The sequence below is a fragment of the Monodelphis domestica genome, chromosome 1, assembly GCF_027887165.1.
Source record: "Monodelphis domestica isolate mMonDom1 chromosome 1, mMonDom1.pri, whole genome shotgun sequence".
Taxonomy (NCBI): Eukaryota; Metazoa; Chordata; class Mammalia; order Didelphimorphia; family Didelphidae; genus Monodelphis; species Monodelphis domestica.
This window is the reverse complement of record NC_077227.1, coordinates 353,929,424-353,944,952: the sequence shown is the minus strand read 5'-3', so window position 1 is coordinate 353,944,952 and position 15,529 is coordinate 353,929,424.

Here is a 15,529-nt window from a genome sequence, read left to right as displayed (position 1 = left end):
ATTGACCTTGGCTTTCCCCTCTCCTGGCTATATAGAACTAACAATAGAATAAATAAGAAAAATGTTAATAAGTTGAACAGAATATTACTAAAGTTAGATATGATAGATTGCTGGAGAAAACTGAATGGAAATATAAAGAAGTATGCCCACTTTTTTTCTCATCTGTACATGGCACCTTTACAAAAATGGACCATGTAGTAGGACATAAAATCCTCAAAATAGAGCAGAGAAATAGCATAATACAATAAGAAATATATTAAGTAAAGGGCTATGGAAACATATTAAAATTAATTAGAAACTAAATAATCAGGGGGCAGCTGGGTAGCTCAGTGGATTGAGAGCCAGGCCTAGAGATGGGAGGTCCTAGGCTCAAATCTGGCCTCAGATACTTCCGAGCTGTGTGATCCTGGACAAGTCACTTGACTTCCATTGCCTAGCCCTTACCACTCTTCTCCCTTGGAACCAATACACATATTGATTCCAAGATGGAAGGTAAGGGTTTAAAAAAAAAAAAGAAACTAAATAATCACTGGTTAGCATAGGAATAAATGGAACTTTCCTTAAAATCTTAAATAATATCTATCATCAAGGGGGCAGTTGGGTGGCTCAGTGGATTGAGAGCCAGGCCTAGAGATGGGAGGTCCTCAGTTCAAATCTGAATTCAGATATTTACTAGCTGTGTGACCTGAGCAAGTCACTTAACCCCCATTGCCTAGCCCTTACCACTCTTCTGCCTTAGAACCAATACACAGTATAGATTCTAAGACAGAAGGTAATAGTTTAAAAAAAAAAACCTCATCAATAAGCATTATCTGTAATGAGAATAAGCTAGAAATTTTCTCACTAAAATTGAAGGGAAGCAAGAATTTCTATTATGACCTCTCTTATTTGCATTATATAGAATAGCTAGCTATATTATATTTACAGAATTAAAGGAAGTAAAATAGGCAATGAGAAAACAAAAGTATAACTCTTAATGGTTAATATAATGATATATTTAGAAAATGCTTGAGAAACATCTAAAATGTATTATAACAATTACCAGTAATAATATATCAAAGAGACCCACAATAAATCACCAGTTTTTTTCTACATATTATATGGGAAGTCCAACAGGAAGAAATAGAGAAATTTCATTTAAAATAAAAAGGTGGAAAATATAAAATAATTGTGTTTACCTGCCAAGACAAATTCAGGAGCTATGTAACATGATTACAAGCTTTTCATACTGGGATTTCAACAAATGGAGAAATATTAATTGCTCACAGGCTGAGCAAATACATTAAAATGATAATTCTACCGAAATTAATTAACTTATTTAGTATGACACCAAATTGCCAAAAATTATTTTACTGAGTAAGAAAAAAAATGATAAAAAAATTCATCTGGAAGGAGAAAAAGTCCAGAATATTAAGGGTATCAATGGAAAAAAAGTTTGAATAAAGGCTGTCTAACAGTACCACATCTCAAACTGTGTAATAAAGTACTAATGATCAAAACAATCTGGTACTGGCTAAGAAACAAAGTGGTGCATCAGAAAAATAGATTAGGCTCACTACACAGTATTAAATGACTCAAGTAATCTAGTGTTTGATAAAACAAAAGATCACAATTTTGGGGATAAGAACTCACTATTTGACAAATACTGCTTGGAAAACAGTTTGGCAGCAACTAGGACAATACACTCTATATTTAAAAATCAGGTCAAAATAGGTTCATGATTTAGAACGTAAGGATGATATCATTAGCAAATTAGGGGACTGTGGAAAATTTTAACTGTGAGGGATTTATTTTTTAATGTATTTTTTAAATTATTTTAAAATTTTTTCCATGGTTACATGATTCATGGTTTTTCCCTCCCCTCATATTTCCCCCCCTCCAGGAGCTGACAAATAATTCCTCTGGTTTATACATATATTTAATCACTCCAGCCTATTTTTATATTATTCATTTTTGTAAAAGAGAAATCCTTTAAAACCAAAACCCCAAATCACAAATCCATATAAAGAAGTGATAAAACACATGTTTTCTTCTGGATTTCTACTCTCACAGTTCTTTCTCTAGATGTGGATAGCATTCTTTTTCATAAATTCTATGGAACTGTTCTTGATTATTGCAATGTAGCAGAGTCTATCACATTAGGTCATCCCACAATGTTTCAGTTTCTGTGTACAATGTTCTCCTGGTTTAGATAATTTCACTCAGCATTAGTTCATGGAGGTTTTTCCAATTCACATAAGAATCAATCAGTTCATCATTCCTTATAGCACAATAGTATTCTATCACCATTAGATACCAAGATTGTCCAGCTATTCCCCAATCAAGGTACATACCCTCATTTTCCAAGTTTTTGCTACCAAAAAAGTGCAACTATAAATTTTTTTGTACAAACAGGTCTTTGCCCTGTTTTTTTTTTTTTAATCTCTGGAATATAAACCTAGTAGTGGTATTGCTGAATCAAAGGACATGCAAACCTTTAAAGTCCTTTGGGCATAATTCCAAATTTCCATCAGGAATGGTTGAATCAATTCACAACTCCACCAGCAATAAATTAGTATCCCAATTTTGCCATATCCCCTCCACCATATATTACTTTCCTTTACTGTTATATTGGTCAGTTTACTAGGTGTGAGGTGGTACCTCAAAGTTATTTTGATTTGCATTTCTCTATTCAGGAGGAATTTAGAACACTTTTTCATGTGATTATTGAGTTTTGATTTCTTCATCTGAAAACTGCCTATTCATATCCCTTGACCATTTCTCATTTGACTTAGTTCCTTATATATTTGGGAAATTAGGCTATTGTCAGAGAATTTTATTATATATTTTCCCCAAGTTTGTTGCTTTCCTTCTGATTTTGGATACTTTTGTTTGTACAAAACCTTTTTAATTTAATGTGATCAAAATTATTCATTTTATATCTTGTAATATTCACTATCTTTTGCTTAGACTTAAATTCCTTCCATTCCCATAGATCTGACAGGTATACTATTCTATGTTCACCTAATTTATTTATGATTTCACTCTTTATGTTTTAGTAATTTACCCATTTTGAATTTATTTTGGTGTATAGAGTGTGAGATATTGATATAAATCTATTTTTCCCATACGGTTTTCCAATTTCCACAGTAATTTTTTCAAATAATGGGTTCTTATCCCAAAAAACTGGGATCTTTTAATTTATCAAACACTGACTTGCTGAGGTCATTTACTCCTAGTCTATTCCATTGATCCACCATTCTATCTCTTAGTGTGTACCATATTATTTTGATGATCACTGCTTTGTAGTACAGTTTAAAATTTGATAATACTAGGCCTCCATCCTTCACATTTTTATTAGTTCCTTTTATTAATTTCTCCTTTAATTTTTAGGATTTTCAATTTAGTTTTTCTCTGGGGATTTTTAATTTGTTCTCTTTCTAATTTTTTTTAAGTTTTAACACCAATTCATTGATCTCCTCCCTCTCTATTTTGTTAATATAAGCACTCAGAAATATAAATTTCCCCCTGAGTACTGCTTTGGCTATATCCCATAAATTTTGATACGTGTCCTCCTAATTGTCATTTTCTTCAATGAAATTGGTAATTGTTTCTATGATTTGTTATTTGATCCACCAGTTTTGAAGAAATAGATTTTTTAGTTTCCAATTCATTTAAAATTTTCTTCTCCATGATCCCCTATTAATTATAATTTTACTGCATTATGATCTGAAAATGTTGAATTTATTATTTCTGCTTTTCTGCATTTGTTTGCAATGTTTTTATGCCATAGTACATAATTGAACATATCAATAATCACACTAAAAGAAATCGCATTTATCTCAATAAATACAGAAAAGCCTTTGACAAAATATACCAATTCCTTTAAAAAACACTAGGAGGGGCAGCTGGGTAGTTCAGTGGATTGAGAGTCAGGCCTCGAAATGGGAGGTCTTAGGTTGAAATCTGACCTCAGACACTTCCCAACTGTGTGACCCTGGGCAAGTCACTTGACCCCCATTGCCAACCCTTACCACTCTTCTGCCTTGGAACCAATACATAGTATTGATTCCAAGATAGAAGGTAAGGGTTTTAAAAAATCACTAGGAAACATAGGAATAAAGGAGCCTTTACTTTTAATAATAAGTAGCATTCATTTTAAAAACATTAGAAGCCTAATTTTTAGGACAGAGCTAAGATGTCAGAGAAAACGGAGCAGCTTCAGTGTCACCATGAGAATCCTTTCCAACAAATATTAAAATATCACCACAAAATGTATACAGGAGTGAAAGAACCAACAAGGACAAAGAGTGAAACAATTTTCAAAAAAAAAAGAAAAACCCAAAAGGTAGGCAGAGAACATCTGGGGTGCCTGGGGAGAGGAGAGCAGATCCAGCAAGAGCCTGTAGCAAGTAGTGAAGAGCAAGCCAAGAGCAAGCCACTTCCCCCCCCACACACACACACACCTCCCAACCCACATCTTCTGTTTTAGGTTCAGAACCTAAGCCCAAAACAACATTCAAATCCTGAGATCCTGCCTGGGCAAATAGTGGTCCAAGCCAACCAATAGCCCTTAAAATTTCAAACCTATGGAGAAATCTGGGTTCCTTGCCCAGGACAATATGGGCTGAAGTGGGTTGATCAACGTGAGCACAGAGTGAAGTCAGGAATCCCAGTCTCGGATTGGAATGGGGACATAGTTCACAGTTTGGGGTGAGGACACAGTTCACAACCCCCCCTTTCTATCTTTTTGACCAAAACAAAGGGTGGAACTTTAGGACAGGGAAATCAAGGGTTTGCCTGATTGGATCAAGTACATAGTGAGAACAAAAATTTGAGCCTAAGCCTGGGGCTAGAATTTGTTCAGCCCCTGACCTGATCAAGTTCAGAGTGAGATCAACACCTTATGTCAAAGCCCTCTGAGGCAAATCTTTAAGCTATCAGCATCTCAAGAGTCAATTGAATCAATAGTGGGAGGGCGATCTCAGAACTCTCTTCCCTCAAACCATCACATTATCTTCCAAGAACTGAAACTGTAAAAACCCAGAAAATAAGCTGAGAAAAACATTAGCAAGTATCTTCAATGATGAAAAGCAAGAAGCCTTCCCAATAAGATCAAGCACGAAGCAAGGATTCCTATTATCACCACTATTATTTAATATTGTTTTACTAGAAATTAGAGAAGAAAAATAAATTGATGGAATTAAAGTAGACAAAGAGGAAACTAAACTAAACTATCACTCTTTGTGGATAATATGATGGTATACTTAGAGAATCCTAGAAAATGAACTATAAAACTAGTTGAAATAATTTTAGCAAAGTTGCAGGACACAAAATAAATCAGTATAAATCATCAGCATTTCTACATATTTCCAACAAAGTCCAGCAGCAAGAGTTAGAAAGATAAATTCCATTTAAAAATACTCTAGACAACATAAGATACTTAGGAATCTATTTCCCAAGACAAAAGCAGGAATTATCTTTACATAATTATAAAACACTTTTCACACAAATAAAGTTCTGTTTAAACAATTGAAAAAACAGTAATTGCTTATGGGTAGGCAGAGCTAATGTAATAAAAATAATAACAATACCTAAGTTAATTTCCTTATTCGGTACCATACTAATCAAACTTTAAAAAAATTGTTTTGTAGAACTCGAAAGAATAACAACAAAATTAATTTAGAAAAACAAAAGATCAAGGATATCAAAGAAACTAAAGAAAAAAAATGTGATGGATGGGGGCCTAGAGGTATCAAATCTTAAACTGTACTATAAAGCAGTAATCATCAAAACAATCTAGTACTGGATAAGAAATAGAAGGGTGAATCAATGGAATAAATTAGGGGTATATTACCTCAGCAATCTAGTGTTTGATAAACCCAAAGATCCCAGCTTTTTTCTTAAGAACTCACTTTTTGAGAAAAACTCCTTGGAAAATTTGGAAAACAGTATAGCAAAAATCAGGTAGAGATCAATATCTCACCCTATACCAAGATAAGGTCAAAATGGGTATATGATTTAAATGTAATGAGTGATAGTATAAGTGAATTAGGGAAATACAGAATAGTTTACCTGTCCGATCTATGGAAAAGGGAAGAATTTATGACCAAATGAGATAAAGAACATCACAAGATTCAAAATTAATAATTTTGATTATTTTAAATTATAAAGTTTTTGTATAAAAAATCCCCAATCCAACCAAGATTAGAAAGGAAACAACAAACTAGGGGAAATTTTTAAAGCAAATTTCTCTGATAAATGTCTAATTTCTCAAATATATAAAGAACTAAGTCAAATTTATAATAAATCAAGTCATTCCCAATTGATATATGGTCAATGGATATGAATAGTAAATTTTCAGATGAAGAAATTAAAGCTATCAATAATCAAATGAAAAAATGTTCTACATTCCTCATATTCCTCTTGATTAGAAAAATACAAATTAAAACAACTCTGAGATATCACCATACACCTACCAAATTGGCCAATATGACAGTTAGGGAAAAAGGATAAATGTTGGAAGGAATATGGAAGAATTGGGACACTAATGCATTGCTGCTGGCATTTACTGATCTAATAATTCTGGGAGGCAATTTTGAATAATGATCAGATTAATCAAACTATAAATATCCTTTGATCCAGTAATACTACTACTTTGTATCCCAAAGAGCTAAAAATAAATGGGAAAGGACTGCCTTGTTCAAAAATATTTACAGCCACTCTTTTTGTGGTAGGAAAGAAATGGAAACTATAGGGTTGTCCCACACTTGGAGAATGGCTGAACAAATTATGGTGTATATTGTGTATATTGTGGTGTGATGGAACACTATTGTGTTAAAAGGAATGATGAACAGGACAATTTCAGAAAAAACTGGAAAGACATATATGAACTGATGTAGAGCAAAATAAGCAGAAGCATGAAAACATTGTACACAATAATAGCAATGCTGTGGAATGATCAAATGTGATATGCTTTGCTACTAACAGCAACATAATCATCCAGATCAATTGTGAGGTAGTTATGAAAAAGAATGGTATCCACCATCAGAGAAAGAACTGTTGGAGTAGGAATGCAGATGAAGGAATATGATTTATCACTTATTTATTTGGTTATATGTTTTGGGGTTTGGGTTTTATAATATCTTTCAAGTACAAAAATGAACAATAAATAAATGTTTTGAGTGATAATACATATATAATAACCCAGATTCATTTGCATAATAGTTATGGGGTGGGGGAGAGAATAAGGGAGAGAGACAATTTGGATGATATAATTTCATAAAACATATGTGGAAAATAAAATAAATTACCTTAAAAATTATTTTAGTGGCTCTTTTTTGGTGGCAAAGAATTGGAAACTTTGGGAAGGACCATTAAATAGAGAATGGCTGTATAATTTTTGTATATGATTTTAATAGAATACCATTATGATATAAGAAATGTTGAGCAGGATAATTTCAGAAAAACCTGAGAAGATTTATATGAACTAACACAAAGTATAGTGAGTAGAACTGGGTCAACATTTTAAATAGTGATAATTACCTAATTGTGGGGAAACCTTCCTTTTCTAGTACTTTGCCATCATACAGAAAGCTGCTATAAATATTTTAGAACATACCAGTTATTTTCCTTTTTTGTGCTCATTTTAGGAAATAAATCTAATAGCAATGTTGCTATACCTAAAGATATATAGTTTTTTTTTTAAACTGCTTGAGCATAATTTCAGATTGTTTTCCAAAATGGTTAGATGAGCTCACAGTGGCCTGTTTTACCATATCCCTTCAAACATTGTTATTTTGCCCTTTTATCATTTTAGCTAATTTGATAGGTGTGAGGAGATGTCTCAAAGTTGGTTTTATTTGCATTTCTCTAATCAATAATGATTTGGGACATTTTCCATATATTCATATCTAGTTTTGATTTCTTCATTCAAAAACTCTGTTCATATTTTTTAATATCTCTCAGTTTGGGAATTCCTCATGTCTTATAAACTTGACAAAGTTATTTTGACATTTTAGATATGAGACCTCTATCAGAGAAACTATATACAAATTTTCCCGAGTTTACTGTTTTCCTCCTAAACTTGGCTACATTACTTTTATTTCTACAAAACTGATTTAATTTAATGCATTCAAAATTATCCATTTTACATTATTTCTGTTTCTTGCTTGTTCATAAATTCTTCTCCTACCCATAAATCTGATAGAAAATATAGTCCCTGTTCTTCTCAGATGCTTATAGTATCTCACTTTATGCCTAGGTTATATATTCATTTTGATGATATCTTGGAAATGGTGCAAGATACTGTTCTATATGTAATTTCTGACACTGTTTTCTAGTTTCTCCAACAAATTTTACAAAATAAATTCTCATCCCCAAAATTTGGATCTTTACTTATGTCAAACAGGTTACTATAATTGTTTTGCAACTGTTTGTTGTATGTCTATTTTATTCCTCTGATCTACTTTTCTACTTTTCTATTTCCTAGCCACTACCAAATAGTTTTGTTCATGATTACTTTATAATATAGTTTAAATTCTGATATTGCTGACTTCTGGGTAAGCATGGCAGCAGTCTAGATGCAGGATGTTTCCTCTCCTCAGTACCCATAGATATAGACTACCTCAAAAAATAAAAAAAAAATTCATAAGAACAAAGGTACTCTACAGTAGTGTGCAGCATTGAAGGTACATGGGATTTGGGCATTTTCACACTATAAGGGGGTGAAAAAGCTCCCACCCAAACATGCACTGACTGATCTACCCTCCCCACCCCACCTACAGAGTCAGAGTCAGTGCACACCAGAATCAGTGAGTGAGCAAGGGACACCTCTAGAGTGAGCTAGGGGCATCTCTAGGTCCTTGGGAGCTGACTAAGACCACCAAAGACCTACCCCTGAGAGCAGCTACACATTAAACCCTGGCAGGCTAAGGAGCACAGACCATGGGCACTCCCAGGAAGGTAGCGCAGAGAAGGGCAGCGGAAAGCTGAAGCTGTGGAGATTTGAGAGCTTGCCTCAAGCAAAATCCTTGTTCCTTAAATCCATACACAGAGAGCCTGCCCATCTCACTCAGATTTCTGACTAAAAGGGGAAGGAAAAACCTCCACAGCAATGGTAAATTATGCCCAGGAGTTACAACTTCCCTCAAGAAAGAAAGAAAGAAAGAAAGAAAGAAAGAAAGAAAGAAAGAAAGAAAGAAAGAAAGAAAGAAAGAAAGAAAGAAAGAAAGAAAGAAAGAAAGAAAGAAAGAAAGAAAGAAAGAAAGAAAGAAAGAAAGAAAGAAAGAAAGAAAGAAAGAAAAAGAAAAAGGCATTGACCCTGGAAAAAATTTATGGAGGAAAAACCCAGGCTAAAGAGGAAATACAGGAGGGAATTCAAATAAACTCAAAACCTTCCAAAAAATGAAAATTGTCCACAAGCTCTTGTAGAATTTAAATCAGAGCTTATCAAAAATATGGAAGCCTTCTGGCAAGAAAAGTGGGATATAGTTCAAAGAGAAAAATAAAAGTCTGAAGGACAAGAACTCCCAATTGGAGAAACAGCTGGAAGCCATGAAAAGCAGGATAGACCAAACCAAAAAGGAAAATCAAAAGATTATAGCTGAAAATCAGACCTTAAAGAACAGAATTAGGCAACTGGAAGACAATGATCCTGCAAAACAACTAGAATTAACAAAGCAAAATCAAAAGACTGACAAAATGGAAGAAAACATAAAATATCTCACTGACAAGGTGACAGATCAGGAAAACAGGTCATGACAAATTTGAGAATCATTGGTCTACCTAAAAAGCCAGAAATTAACAGAAATCTTGACATCATATTACAAGAAATCATCCAAGAAAAATGCTCTGATGTTCTTGAACAAGGGAGCAAAATAGACATTGAAAGAGTTCATAGAACACCCTCTATACTAAATTCTCAAAAGACAACTCCAAGGAATGTAATTTCCAAATTCCAGAGCTTTCAAGCTAAGGAGAAAATTCTACAAGAAGCCAAAAAGAGACAATTCAGATACCAAGGAGCACCAATCAGGATCACACAAGACTTGGCAGCTTACAAAGTAAAGGACTACAAGGCCTGGAACATGATATTTGGAAAGGCAAGAGAATTGGGGGATCACCTATCCATCAAAACTGACTATATACTTCCAGGGGAAAGTATGGGCATTCAACATAATAGAAGATTTCCAAGTATTTGGAAAGAAAAGACCAGAGGTAATTGGAAAGTTTGCTATCCAAACACAAAGATCAAGAGAAACACAAAAAGGTAAATAAGAAAAATAGGGAAAAGGGGAAAAATGTTTTATCATTAAAATTCTCTTCTTTAAGGGCTACAATTAGATAAAATTATATATATATATATACATATATATATATATATACACATATATGGAGAAAATGTTATTTGTAACTCTCAAAAGTTGTATTCATTATTATAGTAATTAGAAGAACCATTCACAGGAAGAGATTGGGGCATTAAGGGCTATAAGCTAATATAAAAAAAAAAGAAAACAGGAGGGGGGAATCAAAGATGGAACCAAGAGATACTTGTAGAAATAAAATAAATAGGATAATCTTTATCACAGAAAGATACACATGGGAAGGGGAGGGGAAGAATACTCTTATGAGAAAGAGAGGAAGAGAGTGCTAATAGGTAATACTTAATCCTTACTCTTAGTGAAATCAATTCTGAGAGGGAAGAACATTTAGATCCATTGGGATCTTGAATTATATCTTATCCTACAGGGTAAGTGAGAAGGGAAAACTAAGGGGGGTAGGGTGGAGAGAGTACAAAAAGGGAGAAAATGATAGGGGGGAGGGAACTTAACAGACCCTAAAAAAGCAAGAATGGAACAAAAAGGAAGGGACCAGAAAGGGAAGCATATTAAGAGAGGGGATTAGGGGGATTAATTAAAAGTAAACCACTGGGGGGGGGGGGAGCTGGGTAGCTCAGTGGATTGAGAGTCAGGCCTAGAGACGGGAGGTCCTAGGTTCAAATCTGGCCTCAGTCACTTCCCAGCTGTGTGACCCTGGGCAAGTCACTTGACCCCCATTGCCTAGCCCTTACCACTCTTCTGCCTTGGAGCCAATACACAGTATTGACTCCAAGACAGAAGATGAGGGTTAAAAAAAAAAGTAAACCACTGGTTTAAAAGGATATAGCAAAACAGAGAAAGGACAGAACTAGGAGAGGATATCAAAATGCTAGGGAATACACAAGTGACAATCATAACCTTGAACGTGAATGGGATGAACTCACCCATAAAAAGAAAACAAATAGGAGAGTGTATTAGAATCCAAAATCCTATCATATGTTGTCTACAAGAAACACACCTGAGGAGGGTAGATACTCAAAAGGTTAGAATTAAAGGTTGGAGCAAAACCTATTGGGCCTCAACTGATAGAAAGAAGGCAGGAGTAGCAATCATGACATCTGATGAAGCCAAAATAAAAATAGGGATAGGGAAGGTAAATACATCCTGATAAAAAGGAGTATAGACAATGAGGAAATATCATTAATCAACATGTATGCACCAAATGGTATATTATCCAAATTTCTAATGAAACTAGTGGAATTGAAGGATAAAATAGATAGTAAAACTATACTAGTGGGAGACTGGAGCCTACCACTATCAAATTTAAATAAATCAAATTAAAAAAAATAAATAAGAAAGGGGTAAAAGATGTGAATGAAATCTTAGAATAGAGTTAATAGATATAGGGAGATAATATATATATATATATATAAAGGAGATATATATATATAGGGAGAAGTATATATGTATATATATATATATTTCCATATATATATCTATATATATAGATATATATATAGGGATATGGGGAGAAAAATAAATAGGGACTAAAAGGAATACACCTTCTTTTCAGCAGCACATGGTATATTCACAAAGATTGACCATATACTGGGTCATAAAAACATGGCAAACAAATGCAGAAAAGCAGAAATAATAAATACAACATTTTCTGATCATAAAGCAATAAAAATAATAATCAGTAAGGGTACATGGAGAGCCAAATAAAAAATTAATTGGAAATTAAATAATATGATTCTCCAAAATTGGTTAGAGAACAAATCACAGAAACAATAATTTCATTGAAGAAAATGACAATGATGAGACATCCTTTCAAAATCTATGAGATGAAGCCAAAGCAATACTCAGGGGAAAAGTTATATCCTTGAGTTCTTAACAAATTAGGGAAGGCAGGAGTCAATGAATTGGACATTCAAATAAAAAAAAAATTGAATGAGAACAAATTAAAAATCCCCAGAAGAAAACTAAATTGCAGGTCCTAAAAATTAAAGGAGAAAATAATGAAAATCAAATGTTAAAGAACTATTGAACTAATAAATAAGACTAGAAGTTGACATTGTGAAAAAAAAGACAGAATAGACAAAGCATTGGTCAATCTAATTAAAAAAAGGAAAGAAAAAAACCAAATTAACAGTATCTTATATGAAAAGGGAGACCTCCCCTCCAATGAAGAAGAAATTAAGACAATCATTAAAACTATTTTGCCCAATTATATGGCAACAAACATGCCAATCTAAGTGATATGGATGAATATTTACAAAAATATAAATTGCCTAGATTAAGAGAAGAAGAAATAGAATTATTAAATAATTCTATATCAGAAAAAAGAAAATGGACAAGCCATCAAAGAACTCTCTAAGAAAAAATCCCCAAGGTCTGATGGATTCACAAGTGAATTAAATTAAACATTCAAAGTTCATTTGGAAGAACAAAAGATCAAGGATATCCAGGGAAATCATGAAAAAAAATGCAAAGGAAGGAGGACTTGTAGTCCCAGATCTCAAACTATACTATAAAACAGTGGTAGTCAAAACAATTTTGTACTGGCTAAGAGACAGAAAGGAGGATCAGTGGAATACACTAGGGGTAAATGACCTCAGCAAGAGAGTCTATGATAAACTCAAAGATCCCAGTTTTGGGGACCAAAATCCACTATTTGATAAAAACTGCTGGCAAAATTGGATGACAATATGGGAGAGATTAGGTTTGGATCAACCTCTCACACCCTACACCAAGATAAACTCAGAATGGGTGAATGACCTGAATATAAAGAAGGTAACTATAAGCAGATTAGGCAAACACAGAATAGTAGACTTGTTAGATCTTTGGGAAAGGAAATACTTTAAAGCCAAGCAAGAGCTAAAAAAAATCACAAAATGTAAAATCAATCATTTTGATTACATCAAATTAAAAATATTTTGTACAAAGAAAACTAATACATCCAAAATTAGAAGGGGAGCAACAAATTGGGAAACAATCTGGGAAACAATCTTTATATCAAACACCTCTGACAAAGGTCTAATTACTCAAATTTATAAAGAACTAAACCAATTGTACAAAAAATCAAGCCATTCTCCAATTGATAAATTGGCAAGGGACATGAATAGGCAATTTTCAGTTAAAGAAATCAAAACTATTAATAAGCACATGAAAGAGTGCTCTAAATCTCTAATAATCAGAGAAATGCAAATCAAAACAGCTCTGAGGTATCACCTCACACCTAGCAGATTGGCTAACATGACATAAAAGGAAAATAATAAATGCTGGAGGGGGTGTGGCAAAGTTGGGATATTAATGCATTGTTGTTAGAGTTGTTTGATCCAACCATTCTGGAGGGCAATTTGGAACTATGCCCAAAGGGCACTAAAAGATTGTCTGCCCTTTGATTCAGCCACAACCCTGTTGGGTTTTACCCCAAAGAGATAATAAGGAAAAATATATGTACAAAAATATTTATAGACACGCTCTTTGTGGTGGCAAAAAAATTGGAAAATGAGGGGATGCCCTTTCAATTGGGGAATGTCTGAACAAATTGTGGTATATGTTGGTGAAGGACTACTGCTATGCTCAAAGGAATAATAAAGTGGAGGAATTGCATGGGGACTGGAACAACCTCCAGGTAGTGATGCAGAGAGAGAGGAGCAGAACCAGGAAAACATTATACACAGAGATTGATACACTGTGGTACAATCAAATGTAATGGACTTTTCCATTAGTGGCAATGCAGCAATCCTGAAGAACTTGTAGGAATCTATGAGAAAAACCACTATCCACATTCAGAGGAAACACTGTGGGAGTAAAAACACCAAAGAAAATCAACTGCTTGAATACATGGGTTTGAGGGGATATGGTTGGGGATATAGACTCTAAATGAACATCCTGATACAAACACCAACAACATGGAAATTTCTGATCATGGACACATGTAATAGCCAGTGGAATTGCATGTGGGCTATGGGAAGGGTGAAGGTAAGGGAGGGAGGGAAAGAATATGCTTTTTGTAACCAAGGTGTAATGTTCTAAATTGACTAAATAAATATTTTTTAAAATCTGATTTTGCTTAAGCTCTTTACTTAACTTTTACAAATTTATTATTTTGATATTTTTTACCTTTCTTTTTTCCAAATTATTTTTAACATTTTCCCCATTTTGATAAAATATTTTTTTGCAAATTAATTGGGATGTCATTGAGTAAGTAAAATAGTTCAGGTAGAAAATAGTTCAGGCATATCTATGGTTATTTTAAATAACATATCTCCTAATAATAATTATGACCTTCATTGGTCATAAATTTCTTCTTTTCACTTTTGATGCTATCAATTTGTTTTTCTTCTCTCTATACTTAATCATATTAATAAATGGCTTATTATTTTGTTGGGGTTTTTTCAGAAAAAAACAAAAAAAATTAATTCAATGGTTTTCTTACATCTTGTTTTGTTAATTTCACATTTAATTTTTAAGTTTTCTAATTTGGTAGTTAATTGACAATTTCCAGTTTGTTCTTTTTCTAGTTTTTTAAATTATAAACCAAATTCATTGATCTATTTTTCTCTATTTTATAAATAGAAGCATTTAAGGCATTAATTTATTTAATTAAGGATATTAATTTTCCTCTAATTATTACTTTGGCACAGTACCAATGGTTTGGGTATGTTGTCTTATGATTTTTAAAAAGAAAATTATTCAATATTTTATATGACTTGTTTTTAACTCATTAATTCTTTAATTTAGTCTTCAAATAATTTTTATTCTTATCTTCCATTTTGCCTTATTAAATGTAATTTTATTTCAGTATTATCTGAAAAAAATGCATTTAATATTTACTTTTCTGTGTTTATCAAATGTTTGCACTATATACCAATGAGAAAAAAAGATATATTCCTTTATATTCCCACTCAGTTCTCTCTAGATATCTGTCATAATTCAATCACTCTGTTGTCTTATGATTCTAAAACTTCAGGATAATATTATTTAATGATTTCTTAAAATATAGTATTTACACTTTTAAAAATCATAATTTGTAGGTAGTCCAAGAATTTCCATGTTGTCTCTTCTTGATCTATTTTCTAGGTCAATTGTTTTTGCAATAAAATATTTCATGTTCTCTTTTTTTACTTTATGATTCACTTTCATTGTTTATTGTTGCCAGAAGAAGTTATCAGCTTTTTCTTTCCAAATTTTAATATTTAGTGAATTATTTTCTCCAGTTAGTT